Source organism: Toxorhynchites rutilus, chromosome 3, assembly GCF_029784135.1.
Source record: "Toxorhynchites rutilus septentrionalis strain SRP chromosome 3, ASM2978413v1, whole genome shotgun sequence".
In the NCBI taxonomy this organism is placed as follows: Eukaryota; Metazoa; Arthropoda; class Insecta; order Diptera; family Culicidae; genus Toxorhynchites; species Toxorhynchites rutilus.
This window is the reverse complement of record NC_073746.1, coordinates 140,064,172-140,081,215: the sequence shown is the minus strand read 5'-3', so window position 1 is coordinate 140,081,215 and position 17,044 is coordinate 140,064,172. Positions and strand designations below refer to the sequence as shown.

Sequence of the window (17,044 nt, the reverse complement as noted above, 5' to 3'; positions counted from 1 at the left end):
GGATGGTTGTGTTAATTGTAATGCCAGATGCACTTGAGGTGAAATATTCGCTAGCGTTCACAGCTCAAGGGGAAACATAAAACACAAAACGAGCAGAATAAGCGACCTTTGTTGTTTCGGCCACAGAAAAATTCTGAAATTTTTCCTCAGAGGAGATGCAATACTTATGCGCTACTATGCAAGGGTGGAGTTTACTTCGCAAATATTCTCTTTTTTCAATGCGGATGAGCTAAAACCTCCCAGTTCTTTCTCTCTAGATAATTCTTGATGGATCCATGAACATGTAGCCTGGCGTTGTCCTGCTGTAAAATTGTCGTTCGACGTATCAATTGTAGACGGGTCCGGTAAAATTTATTGGAACTGACTTTTTTTTTCGTGTGCTGGGTAGCAAATTTGGTGGATTATCAACAGTTATTTTCATTGAAAAAATAATCTATCGGATAAAAAAAAGCTCTGTTTTTCTTTTCCATTTCGAAGTTTAGACAGGTTTTGGCGCAGGACCAGATCTTTCAAAAAGAATGCCAAATCAGGAAACGTTTTTATGAAATAATGTTAAGGTTAATAATCATTTTCACTATCAACGAATTTTGATGATTTGCACGAATTGTAAATTGTCCAAGATTTGTTTGACATGCTACACATTACGGTTCCCTAATCCGTAAATGGTTTAAATTGATGCAAATTGGAAGCATTCCTATTTCCCCATACATTTGTTGTGCCTATCTTTGTGCGCGTCGTACACGCTCCATCAGTTATCCAGCGGGTGGAGAAGGGGAAGGGCATTCTGAATAGCCTTTCTCAAGCCGGGAGATGAGAATTTAGGTTCAGTTCTCCGCACTAACCTTTTCCAAGGCTAGAGGCGAATAAATTGAAGAAGTTGAAAACTTCTACACTTCAAAATCTCGACATTAGGTGCTTGTAATTCGTGCGCTCGAAATGCAACGCAACGTTTTTTCTACGGACAATGTAAAGAGAGGAAATATTACGCAAAAATTGCGATTGTCCGTTTTCAACATATTGGCTTGTGCATTCTAGCGAGGGCAATAAAGAATCATCAATAAATACCCGAGAGAGAGCTTGTTTGAATTTGGAAGTGCATTGGTGGTTTTTCTCGATTGATCAATTTATTCTCAAGAAATCGAGCATTGTTTTCGGTTTAAAAATAGCGTCAAAGTGCTGTGCATTTCAAGCCGGATGTGAAAAGTATATTTTCCAGCGGCATAATTTGCATTCTTTGGTGGGTAAGTGCAGGTGAAATTTGTTCCACTACGGTATTTGTCATCGCTGCCGCCGCCACAACCAATTCGGTTCGTATTTTCTGTTGTCGTTTTGCGAAAGGTGCTGCATAGCAGCATTTGTGGGTTATTTCCTTGGGAAATTGCGTTGCAGCGTTGTTATCATGGAAAACTACTTGGACGTTCAATACATTCAGTGATTCAATGTCGCTTTAGACAGTGAGCAATCAATATTTGTACTCAGGAGTTCATTTTTAAATTCCTGTGGATGTTTATTCTCGTAGATATTTATGCAGTCATGTCACCACCCTTCTGATATTCATCATTGCCCTCAATTCAGAATTAGGGTAGTCGGAAATTTGCAGTCCATTTTGCAGAATATAGTCAATTCTATAAATGTCTTACTTCCGAACCGCTGGGCTTCCGATATCTTACCAGTGAATGAAAGGTCTGTAAGTTACATGCTGGGGAAAAAAGATATATGTATAGACATAGAATATATTCCTAAACAATTCAATGCCGAATCCAATTAATATAGTTCATAAACTGCTTTCATTTGATTTGTAGAGCGTCCCAGCATTATTACAAATATGTTTTTGATTGAATCACTTATCTTCGTGCGTTTGTTTATAACAGCGTTTCAAAAAGCGCTTAAGAATTTCGATGTCGCACTTTGCTCTTCTATTTTTTTGTGCAGTGTATATAAAGCAACATGTCGATTTATTTCTAATTTAATCAACATGTTAAGTTTATCTTCCAATTACAAATTATTTCACTCACTATTTTATCGTCTTGGTGTCTTTTTTGGTAATTACTATCTTATATATCTGCCTTCGTTAATATTTCAAATGAATCTGAATCACGGATTCATACTACTAATCCACGAAAGCATGCTTTGCATAGAACATGAGTATTCTTTTATAAAGGTGAAAATTCAAATCGATCAATCTCCACTAAACGCACCCATATCAAACCTTGTGCTTATAATAGACTGTCTTCAGCAGACTCTACACTAAAACTACTCCAGGTTATCGAATAGCACGAGCAGAAAAATATAAATTTCGTGTACCGTCCCGCGAAGTGCGACATGAGATTCTCAAATTCTAACACCTTTTGTATCACATGCGAGAAAACGAATCAAGTCACCTGGACAGAAGAAATCATCGCATAAAGACACACACACACACACACACACACACACACACACGCAAAATAATTCGCACGGGTGAAAGAAACGAATCATGCAACGAAAAGTAACCATCAAAAGAAAAATCAGAACAAAATATATACATGCAAAAAAAACAGTAATAAGAAGCCGAAGCTTTGTGCAAAAATTAAATGATTTGGCAGAAATCCGAGAGGCAACATGACGAAACACGACGGCGACGAACCACAACAAGCTGAAAACGGCAATTCGCGCGGCTTAGAACAAGAAAGGGGAGTATAGTATGGGAGGAGAGTAATTCGATACGGGCGAAGACAAAATTGTGTACATTATCAGTCCCCTCCTTCCATATTTGGTCGGTGTGTGAAACTTTTACTTATTTGGTAGGGGAAGAGAGGAGAGGGGAGCTTATTGGGAGGCAGAGTGGGTAGACCGGGTGGCGTTTTACAAATGGGCTGCGGGGTCTAATGGACAGCTCGGGAGCTTCTTCGACCAAACATCCCATCTCTCTCTCTCTCTCTCTCTCACTCGCTTACTTTTAAATTTGTGCCCATTGCTTTAATTCTAAACGTTTCGATGCGCAATCATTACCTCCGGTGTATTTCTATTAAGACGAATGGTTTTTTTGGGAATGAATTTTCCACTACGGCAGAAGGGGTCATGGTCAGTCGAAAATGCGAGAAAATTTGTGGGGATTGTTTTTCCACTGTGCATCTGCTAATGGAATAATTTGTTCAGTGTCCAAGGAACAAAATAATCTGAACTCGTGCATGAAACTATTTTAAACAATAACGGAGCATTAGAGTCGAGTGAGTTCTTAAGGGGGGACCCTAACCTGGAAAATCGAAAATTTCATTTTCACTTTTTCAGTTTGCTTATAACATTAAAAATGTTGTATCACAACAATTTTTCGATATTTGGCATTTCACAAAGTTACAGCGAGAAATATAGGCTCATTCATTACAACGCATCACAGTATAAGTTGAAACGCGTTTATCTCGAAATCTTGTTTTTTTTAATTGGCGGAACTTTTATCTCAGGATCCATACGACCAATTTGATTTTTTATCAGCGAGTAGAAATGCGTCTTCTATCGTGTAGCGTAGAGGTTTTTCGATATTTCGGTTTTTCGATTCTATATGAGAATTTCGGTGACAATTTTTGCTACAAAACATGAAAAACACGAAATGGCGACATTTTTTTTTTAAAATTGCGTGCTTGCCTCAAAAATCAGAAGCACACCAAAATTTTATTTTTCAAAATATCAAAAAAATACATCCTACGTATGATGGATGACAGGAAATTTAGTGGAGAATCTGGGAAAAATCATTTGATCAAAAACGGATGAACCGTTCCGGGGGTAGAACTCCCACCAATTTGCAAAACTTCGTTTCGAGAAAACGCGTTTTAAATTTTGGATCCGCGCTCCTTACGCAAAGACTTAGGTCCACTAATTGACTTGTAACTTTGGATCGGAGCATCGGACAAACCTGGGACAAAAACTACAGTAAAGTAAAGGTATCCCAGAGAACATTTTAGACCAGAAATACTTTTTTAATTTTTTTCAAGTTTCCCTAGTGTATTATCCCCTTAAGAGAGAGATATCTTTATTTTTAGAATTTGCGGAAATATATATAAATTAGGAGGAACAATGTTCAGTACTGAGCAATGTATTTTACGCTTTACGAATCGCATGGATTCATGTAATTTCGTTCTTTTCAACAACAGTTAATCCCAGCTGGCGTCGTTGGGATTTTCTGAGGCGAAAAATCTCTGGTTACGTCTTCCTTCGGAGCGGAAGTAAAAGAAGTTGGCCCGGCTCATGAGTTGTTGAGTCTGATAGGTAGGAACAGGTGGAGTCGCCTCCCTGATGTCGGTGATTGGCACTAAAGTGGCGGAAATAGGCCGACGAAAAATAAGCGAAGATAAAAAAAAAAAAACAACAGTTAAGTAACAAATTTAAAGATTCAGAACAAAAAAATTGTTTGTCAATTGGTAACTAATAGCCAAAGATTTTTCATTATTCAACAATTCCATAATCAAAAGATTTAGAGAAAACATTGTTCTGATACTGCTTATTCCTCGAATTATTATTTCTTCTCGAAAAATATTAGGTCATATGTTTTATTTTATAATTAAAATAAAGATATTTCCCCTAATTTTTGATATGTTATATGAGTGAGTTATGTAAGTCTAAACTTTCCAAAAATTATATAAAAAGCAAGTGTTTTTCGACAACAACTAGAACACTTGCTCACCAAAGATAACTTCTACCGTTACGAAAAGGTTTCGAAAAAAGTATGAACGATAAATAATTGAATATATAAATTTCTTTTGGCTTCCTTCTCAGGTTTCCCAAAGATAACTCTCCGCTTTTTATAAAAAGTACATGCGGTAAATGACAGAGTGTATAGTCGTTCCAATTAGTGATGTCTAAATATTTCATTTATTCGATTATCGATTAATCGTTGGGACATTTTTCAATATTCGATTCATTCGAAAAATTGTCTTTCAATATTCGATTAATCGAATGAGTATTTATTTCTTGAAATAATCACGTATCCCGTTGTCATTCTGGTCGCATGGTCTATCGGGTTGTCGATGTTAGATGGTTGGATAAAAAAAATATATAGCCTAATTCTTAGTCTAAAAATGCATTAACCTTGAGAAAGATTCCTTCTCTCATTAATCGCGATTACAGTGACAATTATTCGATGTATTAATATTTTGATTTCAAATTATTCGATATAAAATTAATCGATTATAATTTTTAGATTCAGATATTCGATTATTTGAATTAATCGAACGATTAACCGACATCTCTAGTTCCAATGAGAATGGTTCCTACTCCCAAGCGTCACTCAGTGTGTTCTTCGTGCAATTTCGCTGGTTCAGGTCAATCACGGAGAACAACTACGAAATGTACAGTCTACCCAAGCTCAAGCTCAACACCTAGAACACTTATGCTCACAACCAGGGCCTGAATTCTTCGAAGGTGAAAAATGAAGACCGACTCTACTCTCAGTAGTTTTGTTTCGACTAGAACTGCTTCGGCAGTCGCACACAACAAAAAGTGACTTGACTAGAAAATGAATTGACTAGCGTTGACTAGCTAGGATGACTGGCGAACTAGTCCAGTCAGTGGTTATTTTAACTGACTCGACTAATGAATACAAATCTGCCTCTTCATTCAACTGACTGACCCCCTGACACTAATTTTATTCCCGCGTACGCAGTCTTATTTTTACGTCCATATAAAGAGGAACGAAAACATGATTTCTGATGCAAAAAAGAAGTTACGCCATCAATGGACGGTTTTTATTGTCTACCCATCGTGAACTCAAACCAACGAACTTAGACATTTATCATGTATGCTATAAAGGTCCTCGCGTTAGTATTGGTAAATAGCGTGCAAAAAAGTGCACACACACTGCACGCTATTGTATACGTGTGAGTAATTTTGAATCTAAAAAAAAAGAATCTAGCTCACCTGTAGCGTATGTCAAACAACGTTGAGCTCAAACATCGATGCATGCACACGTACATGGGAGAGAGAGAAAGAGAGGCAATGAGGACAATTTGACTTGGAAAAATGAAATGATATAGTCGAGTTGGTAGAGGGAGATAGCGACTAAACGCCCGACTGACTGTTTAGGCGTTTTGGCGGAGAAACTACGTGATGAAGCCAAAATTCATTATTAACTGAAGATGTAGTCAGTCAGGTAGTCAGATGACTATCCTCAGTTGACTATGACTATGCAGAGCCCTGCTCACAACAGCCGGAACGCACGTAGTTTTCAATTTTGTTCGTGTTTGATTTTACTACTCGCGGTTTTAGCTGATATCCTCCCCTACGGATATCGCGCATTCTTATTAAATAGTTTTTTTTCCACCTATAGATTGGATACTTTTGTAGTAGGGGTTACCTGTAGTTTAATTCAAGTCGCTTGTTTATATTTATAATATTATTTTATATTATTTTATAATGCTACGAGAATTTTGAAAAAGCCATTCTACCAGTTTAGCGGCCCTGAAATGTTTTTTTTTCATTGTAGAATCATTTGACGATAATTGTTTGATGATTCATTCTTGTTCTCGCAGAACAATACATGTGTCAAAGGCACCAACGAAACCTTCATGATGACAGAAAACAACCAGTGTTAACTGCTTGGAAAAAGGCTGAATATTTGTCTCAGCAGAGATTCATTACTAATAACCTAGCGTAAATAACTCCCCCCGCTATGTTTATATTTATCATTACAAATGGGGATTCAGCGTAGCGAAGATGCACTATTTTTACGTACGGGTTATGAAGCACGCACGTACGCACACAAATATCCATATATCGATGGCTTGAAGCAACTAAATATACACACACTTATCTCTGTTCTGTGCTCTTCTCAACAGAAGCCCTTTCTGTCAATAATGCCAGTCTAGATTAGCTTAGCTGTCATCATTTGTGAAGAGAGTTTTCCTACCGTCATGCGAAACCAAATCATTGACAAAATTCCAGAACATTTATTTTCTTGGTGAGCTGACAATAGCCTAGCTTGATGATTCCCCACACAATTGTGTAGCTCAAAACATTAACGCAATGGCGTCAGTTTGATGCAATGATTGAAATGCCAGAAACATCATCGAGTGAGTCATTTGGTCGTGTCGGAAGCTCAGCCCGAAACGAAGACATGTGATGGGGCAAAACAAGGAAGAACAAGCGATGTTCATTGTTTCGTATCTAGAACGATACTGAAAGTTTGCCTTCATTTTCTTTCCTTGTTGAATTAAAGAGACTTTAAACTTCTTCAGTTAATTCATCTCTAGCCTTCAAAAAGGCCCTTGGAAAACTCTACTCTTTCCTCATATTACTTCTCCACCCCCATTCGATCCCTTGCCGTCCAGCTCGTCCAGCAACGATGTTGTCCAGTCGATGTCCTCACGAAGAATGAAGTTTGCCTTAGGTTAGGTTAGGTTTTGTATTATACAGGCTTTAAACTTTTCAGTTCATAAGTCTCTAGCCTTGAGAAAGGTCCTTGGAAAACTTTACTCTACTCATGCACCACACCTCCACCCTCATTGCCTTGAGAAAGGCACTCGATCCCTCGCCGTCCAGCAACGATGTTGTCCAGTCGGTGTCCACACAAAGAATGAAGTTTGCCTCACTTTTTTTTCACTTAAATTCTTTTTATTTCTTAATTTGGTTTTCATTATAATATAATACTACATTTCAATTGATCAACCTAGGGTTCTACATCTTTGAGTTGCAATGTCAAGTTCTGTAATGATTTTCATCATACACATTATCCGATTGATTCATATTCCTATTGTAAAATCATGCCTAAACTTTTCTAGTTTTTTTTTGTTATCTTTTTTTTTATACCTAAATATAACTTATAAGATACCCTCCCCAAAATATTTACATTGTCCCAACTTAATCTACTTATCTAACTGGAAATAAATATATCTACCCTAATCTAAAGCCGTTACCTTGAAAGGTAACGACTAGAAAGTCAGATAGCATAATCAATCGTACAGATTTTGTATTATTCCGTGTATTGAGAGAGCGCAACTCTGTTCCAATTTCATGCAATTATTATTGATAATTTCATCCAAAGTTTTAATCCCGACCAGCTGTTGTATCTCCGAATTTCGCGTTCTGGGAGGAGAGTTTAGAATCATACGAAGAATTTTGTTTTGTATGCGTTGAAGTTTTAATTTGTGTGTTGGAGCACAGCACTCCCAAACGGGCATCGCATATACGATAACTGGAAATATTATTTGTTTGTATACTGCAAGTTTATTCGTTAGAGATAATCGAGAGTATCTATTGATCAGGGAATACAATGACCTGATTAAAATGTTGCATCTTGTGTCTGTTTTGTCAATGTGTGCTCGGAAGGTAAGCTTTCGATCGAAAGTTAGACCCAGATACACTACTTCTGAAGACCATTCAATACTATTGCCATTAAGACTGACTTTCATATTTTGAGGAGGAACAAGCTTTGGAGTATTCTTGTGGGGAAACAATATGACTTGCGTCTTTGCTGCATTGATGCATATTTTCCAATTATTGAAATATCCAGACAAAGCGTCTAATCCTCTTTGAAGTTTAGATCTTAGTTCTGTGATAGTTCTGCCCTTGTAAATGATAACAGTGTCATCTGCAAATAATGACAGTTTCCCATCAGATGGGAGTGCGGGAATATCTGAAGTGTAGATATTGAAAAGAATTGGTCCCAAGATGGATCCTTGAGGAACACCTGCATTCACGATGAATTTCTCTGATGAAATATTATATAAACATTGAATGCTCTATCAGAAAGATAATTTTTGATGATGTTTATCAAGTATGAAGGAAAACCCAAGTTCTGAAGCTTGTAAATGAGACCATTATGCCAAACATTATCAAATGCTTTTTCAACATCAAGAAGTGCCATGGCAGATGAGTTTGACATACTTGTTTCGTCTGATTATATTGTATACTCACTCACCTGAATCGTTTCTGAGATGTGGTATGTTTGCCTCAGCATATAGGAATGTACCCCACCGTAGAATGACCTGTAGAGCGGGCCAAAAATCTCTGAAAACGATTCATCCATTCTTCAATTTACAATTTGTCTCATACTTGTGTCTAGGACACCACAGTTCTGCACTAGATCCAGCATTCAACGAAATCCCTGTCGATTCCAATTATCAATTAGCCCCTGGTGGAAGATTGTCTTACTCAAAATCAGAACTCCAGTTTCCCACCTGCAAACGTTTACTTAATGATAATGACAGTCGAGCGTTTGAACAGGGCATGTATGGATGGGTAAATGATAATTGAACACAATTAGGTTTGTTTTACGAGCATGTTAAGAAGCTCTAGCATGTGCGTATATCCCCATATGTGGCGTATTGTATTGCTGTTACTAATTGCGATTGGAATAAAGATATCTCGTTCTGTAGTGACACTACGTCCCGTGCAGGAACTGTGTCTTCTCAACGTAGGTATTTCATGCAACATTCGGAAACAATTTCTGTAGTGAAAAGAATCCTCCAAAACCCGATTTGCATGAGCATGCGTTGCAGTATCCAACCTCTCGACCACGGCAGCAACTACACATAGATATGAGCTAATGATTAATTATCTAATGGGCCATCAATCAGAATTTATTTGTTTACTGGGTACAAATCAATCTCCGACAATGTTTCTTAAGAGGTGGGTGTGTTTTCGATTCATCTCAATTGTGTCAATTGTGGGCTATTCATACCACTATGAACAAGACATGAAACAGTTCATATTACACTATTACTAACTGCGCTTACAAGAACACTCGAATGGAGCGCTTTCTGATCGTGCGGCGCACTCATGGTCTGGGAATGCATGCGGCGAACAATTTCTCCGCGTTCATCGTGTAATCCGCTCACTAGATCGGCTCGTACTCATTAGCTAGCAATAACAATAATAACGATCCGGGCAGCAAAGGAAGTCACGCCATTACGCCTGCTCCGAATGAACACGTTTATTGTGTTCTTCTGCATTCGTCGAATATGCCACAACGCTTGGTTTTGCATACAAATGGCGATGGTCGTCGAGTGAATGATGAATAAAAAAGAGTCGTCCGTTGTGAGGAGCAACCTGTGCTGTGTTTAGTGATTCATCAATCGAACCATGCGCACCACCCCGGCCCGGTGGTGAGTCATTAAGAGGATTTTTGGGTGCTTCCGCAAATGGTTTTCCACAGCTCTCTCTCTATTGTCGATGGTAAGTGAGTAGAATAACACTTGATTTACAAATAGGGAGAAACAGTAGAGCTACAAACCGCAAATCGTAGTTGTTTGACAAATCGTCATCGGAACAAAAAAATACTATAGAATATACATTTTTGAAATGTGATACCTCGCTGTTGCTTAATGTTGTTTTGCTTCGGAAGTAATATTTGCAAATATGTAAATGGGAAAAATAATATGTCCTGTGTTTTGAAGATGGTGAACTAAATTGCGACATTATAACTTCCCTCTTTAAACACAGTAAAAGTCGCTTTATGAAGTTTTTTTTCACCTATAGGATGACTAATGTGAAGTGTTATCAATGTTCGCATGTACAGTCATACTTCGATATAAGGCAACATTTTACTCGCATGTTTATTCATCTTTTATCTCTGACCTTTTAACTCAATTTGCGAAGATGTATTTAAACATTTATATTGAATCGTAAAAATTCATACGCATTTCCTCCCTGCGAAGAAGGCGTTTCGTATTGCTCCGATTCCAAATTGTGTATCGGCATTAGGTTCCGTTTGCTAGTCTGTCCACATTCTCGGCCCTAACCTAAACGATTACCAGTTGTGGTTCCACATTTCCTGTGGGGTTTGCAGAAATAAAACGCGCCGATGTGAGTGTGAGGCTCAAGTCTCCTGCAAGTCTAGGACGAAAAAAGAAACCTATTCTCGGCCAGACTGAGTGAATAAATCAATGGAATTAATTAGATTTCAACACGCGAAAGAGCTCTTTAAAAAACGAGAACGTTGCCGAAAGCATGGCGGTGGCAATTCGTTATTGTATTAATTCCTCCGCTGGTCATTGGAATGTTGCCATCACATTTTGAACAAAATAGGTTTACTCAAATGTTGAGTTACAACGAATCCCTGTTTAGATGGGCTTCATGTTTGATGGCAAGGGTTACTCGGCATTAAACAATCATACGAATTCAATCAACTTGTAATGCTTCGCAATGCTAGCTTTGTTGGGAAGCGAAAGCACGCGCCCAAACGAATAACAACAATAACATATTTCAACCCAAAATAAGTTCAGCTATAACCATTCTCTCCGCTAAGCTCTCTTATTCGAATAAATGGATGTCAACTTTCAAGGATAGGGCATTTTCAGAACCACAAACTCAAGCTATCAAATTATACGTGTATGTGTATGATGCAACGGAGTATAAATTAGTTAGCTAATAGACAAAACAAAAAATCGATGGAATTTAGCGAAGGAAACTGGGGCCATTCACCTCGAGGCATAGCAAAAAGTTCATCCGAATTGCACCGTCACTAACTACCATTTTGCAACCCCGATCCTCCCATGCCATTCAGCGTCGAACCATTTCCGTTAATCTGTGCGCGATTTTATTACCACCAGCCAAGACGGTGCAAATTGTGACATAAGAGAAATCTTTGCAAGGAACAAAGATTGGTAAAACGCCCGCACGGTGCCACCAATCAGCGAGATGTTGAGAGCCAACATATTTCCTGGCCAGCATATTCCCACACACTCCCACTGAATTTTGTAAACTTTCATCTCATGTGCAAAGGTAGAGCATGTATTGGAGTATGTATACCAACAACACATGAGCAGTCGTCAGTTGCACCCATAGTGTCCAGTTCGAGTGCACTCGAGATACACACCTGCAACGCCGCCGCACGCACCCAGGGAGGGCAGGTTTTGCCGCTGATGGCCGGTTCGGTATATCTAAATCGAACGATTATACCTATGAGCCAGCCTGCATAGCCAGCCCTGCAGTCAGCGGCCGGCCGGCCACCAGGAGATTGAGCAATAAACTATCTTTCAAAGTCAATCTCCTCCCGGTCGTTGGTGTTGTTGCGCATGTGGGGGCGATGTGCACGGGAAAATGTGGATCGCTAGTAGGCGGTGACGAACAAGCTTTTAAGTTGTTAAGTTGGAGTTGTAAATATTTTTTGAAATTTTGGAAGTGTTGGCTTATTTAAAGGGGGACCCCGGTCTGAAAAATCGAAAAAATAGATTTTTTTTTGTATTTTTGGGAAGCTTATGCCCTCAGAAATGTTGTCCTAAAAGGATTTTTCGATATTTGACTTCGTTGGAAAGTTACAGCCAAAAGTATGAAGTCACCTCCAGGGATATAGTGTTGCTGCACAAATTTTTAAACGCGTTTTGCTCGAGACCATGTTTTTCAACTGGTGGTATCGATATAATATCTCAGGATCTTCTCGACCGATTTGGCTGAAATTTTTTATCAGCATGTAAAAATGAATTATCTAATTTTATACAGCCGTTTTTCAAATTTTTATGAGCTTCTAAATAGCGATTTTTCAAGAAAATAACTCATTTTTAACAAAAACGGACGCCGTTTTGGAAACTTTCCGATTTCGAAAACCACTATGTAAAGCTTTGGGCATTGTTCTAAAGTTTCAAAATATTCATTGGAATTCGCTCTGTGACGCGTTGCTCCAGAACTGAAACCACCAGCAAAGGTACCGATTTTCAAACAGGATCCACGCATCCAGCTGTTAACAGCGTAAAAATCATTATTCGAGCACTCAAAAAAATGCAAAATACATATTCAAATATACCTTAAACAATTACAAAAATACCCGATCACTTCACTTTATTCCTAACAGTTTTGGAATGAAGTTTGGAGTTTTTTTCACTCTATTATACCAATGTTTTTTGACGTAGAACTACGTCTTTCATTAAGGGTGCCAAATCAGAAAACAGGTCACGTTTTTATGAAATAAAGTTAACGTTAATAACTATTTTTGCCGCGAACGGATTTTGACGATTTACACACTGAACTAATCGAAAATTCCGTAAGATTTGTTTATTATGCTATACATTAGAATCCCCTGGTTTGCAAATGGTTTAAATTCATGAAAACTTTGAGCGTTTCCATTTTCCCATACATTTGTTCTGTCCATTTGTGTGCAACATCTCTGCATTCCCGAACAGAGATGTCAATAACGAGCAACTTATCGACTATTAACGGAGGGGAAATCGTAGGATTGCAAGTCTCCGTGAACAAAGGAAAAGTAGAAGAATGAAGGGGAATACTTGCCTAGAGTATAAACAGTGGATCTTGCTGAGGAAAACTTTCATTCGGCATCGGACTGTTGAGCAATCCAGTTCACTTTGCTTTCGCTGCGCTTCGATCTAAGATTGGACCCCACCAGTGGTAATCCAACTTGGATATCGTCGTTTGGTTTTTCTGTTCGTTTTTCGCGTTATTCGTATTGTGTTTTTCTTTCCGCGTCATAAATTGGACGCTTCGCGTAGTGTGTGATGAGCACGAAGAAGAGGAAGGCAGGCTCGAGCCCTGCAAAAATCGAACGCATTGCCAGGGGCAATAAAATTTCGAGGCAAGCGTCATCTAATGATGCACGCGATGTTGGTGCAGTGAAAAGCGCTCGCATTGAACCGAGCCTTCGCGAGTGTGACACCGCATCGAACAACAGCGAAGTAGGCGATTTCGGCGCGTTGGTCGAAAATGTAAACGCCGTTACCCAGGCAGCAACCAAAATCAAGCTCTCCTCGCTGGTGGAGAAGGCGGCCGCTCTTGATAAACTCATCAGCGAATTCGCATCGATGGGCAGAGTACAAGCTGCGTGGCATAATTCAGTCTTTTTCCAAGCAGTTAACATTGTTTGTTCTCCCCCATCAGAAGGGCTTCGTTGGAGCATTTGAGAATGCATCAATGCATTAAACTGACGTTATGGCGAAGCAGACGTTGAGGTTGTGTGTCAAAAAATATTTAGGGAATACCAAGCATCTTGAATGTCTTATTGGAATGTTATAAGTTATTTAGGTTCGCGTGCCAGTCGCAAAACTGCCTTCAACTAGGATTGCATTTGCGCTAATATTGATCATAATGAAGCATTGCTACTGTTTTCGAGGTTATTAACAAAAAGAGTTTATTTCGCTTGTATAGTCACCAAGATAAAATATAAATAAATAAGCGCAAGTGCACCCGTGGCCGAGTGGTTAGCGTCTCACATGATCATGCCGGGTGTTCGGGTTCAATTCTCGTTCTGGTCGGGGGGTTTTTCGTCAAAGAAATTTCTTTCGACTTGCACTGTGGTCACGCGTATTCTAGAGCTTGCCCCTCGGAATACATTCAAGACGTGTTATTTGGCATAAGAAATCTCAACTATGTATTGATAAATGACGCTAGTTAATGCATACGTTGAGACGGCAAAAGTTCCACAGGGAACGTTAATGCCATTCAAGAAGAAGAATAAATAAGCGACTTATATAAAATAACAGCGTTGTTCTACGTCAACAATGCGGTCGTATCTTGGACACAACCTCCTATATTTTTTACGCGGGGGATACGTACCTCGCAAAAAAAACACGTTAATTGGAAAATCCGCGTAAAAAACCGCGCTAATTGGAAAATCCGCGTAAAAAGCCGCGTTAATTGGAAAGTCCGCGTAAAAAAACCTCGTAAAAAACCGCGCAAAAAAAAAACTGGGTGTATATAATTTTCTTTGAATAAATACCAATAACGCATAAAAATACACAATAGCAATATCACAGAGACGCGCACAGTCCAGAGTACACTTCACACAAATTTTCTCTTTTTCGGGTAACTTACATTTTTTCGCTGTGAATATGCGATTTTACATGAACTTCCAGAGTACTTATTTTGGTAAGTTTGTTTATTCTTAACTTTTTGCGGTCTTAGTCACCAAACGTTTTTTGCCGTTCCGGTCGTATGTCTGCTTTCAATCACCACAACATGGAATCATACTGAATATTTTATTCAATCATGTAACTTTTACTAAACGAATTTTAGTGGCTAGTGAACCCTCTCACGAATTAAAATGGTGCTAAGCGAACGTTTGAATTTTTTTTCGAACATTCACGTTTTCTTGCTAAGCGAACGTTCGTGCATTCAATCGCAGAACTCTTCATTGATTGAACTTTTAATTGGTCCTTTACAATTCCTTTCGCTATAAATTTCCTTGTACTTCTACCAAAACTCGTTACAGGTCGGACTCGATTGTATATATTCGACCATTTTTTTTCAACAATTATTTTCAAATCCTATACATAATCGAATCTCAAGAAAACAATTTTTTCATTAATGTATGAATGTCAAATATAGAAATATATAAAATAGAAAAATATACAATAGAAAAATAGCTTTTTTGTGATTCGATTGTGTATTGGATTCGAAAATTAACGTTGAAAGTGAATTTGCGATTATATATAATCGAGTCCGACCTGTATTATGATATAAATTTATTTTCAGACACAATTTTCGCTCAAGATTCTTGATTCACTTGCAAATAACATGTTTCTCCGTTACATGGAATACATGTTTGATACAGAAAAGAGCAACTCCACGCCAAACCGGCCCTCTCCTTTTTTTGAGACTTGGTACTTATGACGAAAACTACCTAAAATCAAAATTTTCATTATAATATGACCAATTTATATTACGACCGATTTTTGAAAAGAGCGTTTTTAAAATCATTGATCTTTCTTTCAAAAAATCGTAACTATTTTATTACATATTGAGAAAAAAATTAGAATACACTGTCAAAATATCTTACTCTAAAATTGAATTTAATATTCAAAACTTTCATATCTCAACATCCTCCCTTCGATGTATTTTTATATATTCTTATTGGAAAGCGCATCTAATTTAACAATGTTTGACGTATAGTGGTGTCGTGTCGGACTTTCCTAAGTGGGGATATGAATGTTTGAAAATTTATGAAATTTCAATACTTTGTGAAATCGTAACCATTTAGGAAAAGTAATATGAATAAGATACTCTACATGCGATTTAAGAAGAAAAACTATATATAACGTTTTATGCTAGGACTAACCGTTCTCGATATTTTTTTTTCCTTTATTGATTTAATTAGGCTCAAGTGGATAAAGAGCCACCATCAAGCAATACATTTTAAAACTATTTGAAATTCTCGAGATATAACTATTTTTTTAAAGTGAAAATAATGTGAATTAGTAAAATGAGCTATCCTGATTTATCCTGATTTTTATTTTCATTTTCACTGATTTTTGAAAATTATAGATGGCATTCTAATACTTTCTCTCCATTAAATTTTTGTTTTATTGTTTAAAGATAGATGAACAAATAATGATATAATGGATAGTAAAAATATTCTTTGTTTTATATTTACGGAGCTTGAAAAAAACTTTTAAAATTCGTGTCTCAACACTAGAATATCCCCTCAAACAGAACTGAGCGAAAAATGCTTCAATTTAATATTCCATCATTTTTCAAAGATTGGTACCGTTCTGAATCATATTTCGGACTAAGGCATATGACGCAGAAAACAGATCTCAACTTTTACAAATGGAATTATTTGGTTGATATTTTCAATAAATTAGTTCGATATGCTTTCTACTTTTTACAAGAGAAAAAAAAGAGAGTTTTTTCTCTTTTTTTTTACAAAGCTTTCTACTTTGGTACCTATTTGATTGAAAGCATAAAAAAATCATCGAATAAAATGCTTTTCAAATGAAGCGAATAAGAATCAAACTTCGGACACCATTTATAAAAAAATCAAATTTCGGACACTTATTTTGTAATTTATTGAACGAAAATTAAATTACACTTGGTTATATTTTATGGGCAACTGCGAAACACTCACCAAGCAATCACAGTAATCTGATAACGATGATTAGAATTGATGAAACACGAGAGAAATTTAAATATTGATGAAAGGGTAAATTCTACGTGCTCACGCTAAGCAAACGTCAAACACAAACGATAATGCGTGGATTTTGGATTTTGGATGAATTTTTTCCTACTATGTAATAATTCAAATGTAATTCTTAAATGAAGTGATAGTGAAACCAAGGGATTACTCTAAAGAAGCAATTGTGATATTAACTTCCATATATCCACCATGCGTTTTGTATATTCTACGAACCTT

The 17,044-nt window shown here is 37.5% G+C and overlaps 1 protein-coding gene across 4 annotated transcripts in view; it reads left to right on the top strand.

Moving 5' to 3' along the window:
* Positions 1 to 17,044, top strand: part of LOC129775765 (nuclear receptor-binding protein-like) — a 147,037-nt gene that overhangs the window by 15,008 nt on the left and 114,985 nt on the right. The window lies entirely within an intron of this gene.